Genomic DNA, 5,596 nt, shown 5'->3' with positions numbered 1-5,596 from the left:
AATGCTGGATGATAGGTCCGTGTTCGATGAGGTCGATGGATGTAAAAAACAAGTCAATTGGTTGGCCGCGTGGTCCGTGCGTTGATCGTCGAAAATGCTGAGTGTGCGATGTTGAAACGAAAAGTAGAGTAGTGACTAGGCACCACCGGCCAAGTACAGCGTCGTCGAAAAAATTTTTTGTGTGTAGAGACCCGGCGACGGAGCTTTTTGGTGTTGAGTGGGGCAGGTCAGTGTCGTGTATTAGAGGGAATTGTACAATAATCGGACTTGGTGACAGTTTGCTCTGCCGGTGTCGTGCGGCGGAACCCGACCTAGGCGCCGACGGCATCGACGGCCGTGAGCAAACGACGTGTAGGTACCGGTCACTGCGGGTTGTGGGGGTCGGGGGACAGTAGTTACATAATACTGCGGTTATTCCTGCATTGGCGCGCGATAATCATAACAATGTAATAATAAGGTACGCTCGTGACTGATAATATGGGTACAGGTATGTTTGTTATAATAATAATAAGAATGCAAAAAATGCTGTGACGTTACAAAATGTTTCTTATGTTCCTCAATTTTTAATTCAAATTGTATACTTTTATTATCTATACAGAAATCGTGCTGTCACAGCAGAGCAACAATTTTTTCAACACTAAGGTTTTATGCCTCAGACGCATATTTAATAAATGTTGGTGAATTATTTGGAATACATTACTCAACTGCATCAAATATAATAAAAAAAATGAATATCGCTTTAGCAAGGCTCAGACCACAGTTTATTAAAATGCCTAGTAATGCTAATGAAATGTCCAGAATAGATTTTATTTGAAAGCAAAATTTCCACGATGCATTGGTGCTATTGACTGCACACACATCAAAATATCATCACCAGGTGGAGAAAACGCAGAAAACTACAGAAATAGAAAAAACTTTTTTTCTATAAATGTTCAGACTATTTCTGATGATAAATTAATGATCCAAGATATAGTAGCTCGTTCGCCTGGATCGTCACATGATTCAACTGTATTTTTCAATTCTTCAATTTGTAGACGTCTAGAAGCAGGAGAATTTGGAAATGGTTTGATTGTCGGTGATGGAGGTTATGCAGTTAAAAACTACTTAATTACACCTCTATTAAACCCAGTCACAAGAGCTGAACATTTGTTTCAAGAATCACAAATAAAAACGAGAAATGTGGTCGAACGTTCTTATGGCGTCTGGAAAAGGAGGTTTCCAGTTCTATCATTAGGGATTCGTTTACATATTAGTAAAGTAGAAGCAATTATCATAGCTACAGCTGTTTTACATAATATTGCTATTTTACAAAAAGAAGATACACCACCAACCACACAAGAAATCCAAAAACAAATAAATTTAATGAACTCTGTAAACATCAATGTTATAAATGAAAATGTAAACAATCATACAAATGATAGAACAAGATCAACTATGATTCTGAGACACTTTGGTGGAATGTGTTAAGTGTGATCAACTTTAATTCTGAGACCCTCCCGGTGGTATGTCAAGTCAAGTACCTATATATATTACAAAATTAAAAACACCAACATATTATGTTAACAATGTTAATATTTATTTCTATTTAATATACTTTTATACATAACACAAAACATAACTAAATTATAATGAGTTAATATATGAACAGTCTTTTGTTTCAATTTAGTAGGTAGTACATAACATAAAAAATAATTAAATTATAATGAGTTAATTGATGAACAGTCTTTTGTTTCATTTTTAGTAGGTAGTACATAACATAATAAATAATTAAATTATAATGAGTTAATTGATGAACCGTCTTTTGTTTCATTTTTAGTAGGTAGTATATAACATAATAAATAATTAAATTATAGTGAGTTAATTTATGAACAGTCTTTTGTTTCATTTTTAGTAGTACATAACATAAAAAATAACTATTAACCTAGGTAATCAAAAATGTTTAGTGTATTCACCATGGTTATAACATAGATTATATATTTTGTTTTTTAAGTGCACCCAATTCAACTGACAATTTTTCTAATTTTAGTGTGTTTTCTTTTCTCTTGAAATCAAGTTCCTCTTTCAACAACTTCTTTTTTAAATTCAAAACATCTGTTTTTATTTTGGCAACTTCTGCTCAATCTTTATTTACATTAATAATGCTGAAAAAGAGAACCATATACAATTTAAAAATTAATGTCCAAATTTAAATAACAAATAATAACCTTGACTGTTTTCTTCTATAAACACTTTTTCCTTTTGTTGCAGTATTTTTTGAGGGTTTTCAACTAAATTTAACATGATATTATGATAATTCTATGAATAATAAGTATATTTACTACATATCATTATTTAAGTGTGTTACTCTCTACTTACTTTCTTCTAAATCATTGTCTGAGGATTCATTGTCATACATACTAGTTCCACAAACAATACCTGAACGATTTTGAGGTGTAATAAGAGAATGTGATAACTGTTTAGAAATAGGAGTCTTCAACTTAGCTGGCGTATAATCTGCCCAGTCTATTTCGTTAACATGGTCAGTAGTATTAAACAAATCCTTAATGTTTTAAGATAAATAATAATTAATTTTTGTATTATAAATAGTAGGTATTATAATTTTAAAGGAAATTAAAAAAAAAATTATGTTTACCTCACTATTATTTTCTTGGCAATCAACCTCATCCATAACAATTTCAACTTCATCATTTTCCAAGTCTAATTCATCTATTAACTGAATAAATTTATAATTAATACAATATAAAATGCACATTTTGCATTTTTTATTTATAGTTTTATAATCTGTATACATTGATAAAATCATACAGTAAATAATATTTACCTTCATACTTTCATTGTCAATACAGTCGTTATCAAACTGTGAGGTTGTACCATTGAATGCCAAAGGGTTCAGTGATCTTATTTTTTCTTCAATAAATGATAGTTTTTCTATAGTTTTCTGTGAGGCAGCTGGTCCTCCTCCAGTTGGACATTGTTTTGATTTTACTTCCCGCAACTTTATTTTAACAGTCTTTTTTAAATTATCATACTTTGATCGTAAGCATTTTTCGCTGCGGTATCCATTAAGGCTTTTACTGTTGAATGTTTTAGTCAATACTTCCCATGTCTTATTCTTGATATTTGCAGTTATAGCATCAGTTTTTTTATTTTCTAGAATTTTTTTTTGCTTTACCACTAGGTCGACTAGAAGTTCCAATTCACTGTCTATAAAATTTGTCGAGCGTTCTCTCTTGGTTTTTAAACTCATGATTATTATATTATATTATTATACACTGCTACACTACGTAATAAGTATTTTATATTGAAAATATTAAATATTGACATTTGACAAATTCGTCACCAAGAAGTAACATTATGCATAAATCATGTGCAAAAATTTGTAAGATTAAAATGATAACAGAAAACAATATACTAATATGAAGTTAGGCTCATTCTTATATTAACGAGTTACTAACTTCAATTGGTAGTAAATAAATCTTTAGTTTATAAAACCCAGATTACTTAAACTCGGATTAAATTTAATTGATAAAATCAAAATTATTTTAATCTTCAGTTAATTAAAAACCAAGATTAGTTAAGCCACTATATAACTGATGATTGATAAAATGGCCCTAAGTATTCTAATTTTATAGATTGATTATTCAATTCTTATCCGTTTTTCTTATTTATAATTAAATTTTTCATATTATCCACAGGCATGTGCTTAAAGGTGGTAGATGTTTGATTTAAAAAAAATTTTAAAAAATATACAGTATAATATTGAATAATATAAACAATTTTCAATTTTAATAGAAACATTTTATTTTTTTTTATTTTTGAAGTTTACTTAATTATTGTCTTATAATATACAACAATAAAATATATCATCGTGAAATTCTTTTTTTGCACTGCACAAAGTAACAATTTTCACTGCAGAATTACTTTTCTCACTGCACAAAATCTGTCTCACTGCACACTAAAAAAATCCTGTATAACTGTATAAGTGAAGGAAGGAAATAAAGTTTCTAGTCAATAATATATACGTATATATAATATATATGTATTATAATGATAAAATCCGCGTGAAAACACGAAAAGTGATAGCGGTAGGAGGGAGATAAGGAAGCGACATCGCGAATATAGTCGTGAAAATCGTTTCACCGGAAATTCAAAAAGAAATTAAATCACATAGCTGTCGCAATTTTTTAGTGTCTAGGAAGTCAGTCACCCGGCTCGACTTTGGGCGTAGTCTTCCAGGTAGGCAATCCGACTTCGTCGGATAGCGGACAACGTGCAACGGTCTGGTAACACGATGAGGCATGCAATCCGAAAACTGTGACTTTGAGTGTCTAGCGGTCTTTCCTCATCTGGTGTAATACACTAATACCGTGTCCTGCTGCATGCCAGGTTCTTTTTTGAAACAATAAGGAAATGCGAATAATTGTAATCGAATGTCTAGCTATCAACCATCACTGTATGCAAATCTTTGAGGGATAGGGCATTCGCGTATGGCAGTTGGATGCATCATGCATGCCCGGTTCTTTTGTGCGTGCAAAAAAAATAAATGCTTAACGAAAACGGTAATTGTGTGTCTAGCTTTCAGTCCTTAACTGGTACAAATTTGTACGTGTGCTGGGCATACCTCCTAACGTCGATAGTTTGATATTGCATATTTGTATTATTGTAGGAGAAAATGTTAAAGCCGAATGTCAAGTGAATAAAAAGGTTAAGTAGTCGATTTAAAGGCAACCATACCTCCCAGGTGTGTAGGTGTATGGTTGCGAACGACCTGTGCGTACCAAGTGAAATTAAAACGTTCCATAAAGCTAATTAAATGCTCTAAATTACTTATATAGACACCTGTAGGTGTGGTGTACCTATCATAACATTATTATTGTTCATAAGTACTTATTAAGTACAGTTAAATGCTTATATGTGTAGCCTATAAAACATCAATTAAATGTATCATGTTATATATACCTATGTGTGTTGTGCACATGCTTATAGTTTTTGGTTTTAAAAGTGGTTTTAATACTGTCAATCACAATTTTTTACAATTTTAGTTTCAATATAAATAGTAATGTATAATAATAATAATAATAAATATGAACATGGATTATTTGTTAAGCATTCTGAAGAATATTAAAATACAGTAATTAAATGCTGTACTTAACGTTGCAATTATGGTTATTAGTTTATTTTTTACATTACAAATAATATAATATAATCAATTAGGTACTACTAATCAGTATTTGCTTAATATTTTTACAATGAAAATCATTTGCGGTGGCACAATAATTAATCATACCTCATTATGTTTACCTACTAAAGACATTGCTAAGCTATACAAATTCAAACATACAATGTATTGTAGTGTAATGATATTTAAAAAAATTTAATTAATTTGTGCGTCGACTGCAATACGTAGAAATCAAACAAATTGTACAAACAACAAAATTGAAAATCTCTTACAAACCTTGGTCATAGTAGATATATGCTTTTGAAATTATTATAATTTGTGTATGAAACTTACTATTAATCAATTTAAATGTATTTATATACATATATATATTATATATATATGCATGTGCTACATCAGTTACAAATTCACAATGAA

At 30.4% G+C, this 5,596-nt stretch overlaps 1 pseudogene; it reads left to right on the top strand.

The window, feature by feature from the left end:
• The first annotated feature begins 1 nt into the window (after nucleotide 1).
• On the top strand, nucleotides 2–1,484 carry LOC100160023 (annotated as a pseudogene).
• The last annotated feature ends 4,112 nt before the right edge of the window (nucleotides 1,485–5,596 follow it).

Source organism: Acyrthosiphon pisum, unplaced genomic scaffold (genome assembly GCF_005508785.2).
Source record: "Acyrthosiphon pisum isolate AL4f unplaced genomic scaffold, pea_aphid_22Mar2018_4r6ur Scaffold_21501;HRSCAF=24132, whole genome shotgun sequence".
NCBI classification, from domain to species: domain Eukaryota; kingdom Metazoa; phylum Arthropoda; class Insecta; order Hemiptera; family Aphididae; genus Acyrthosiphon; species Acyrthosiphon pisum.
This window is presented reverse-complemented; position numbering and strand designations above follow the sequence as displayed.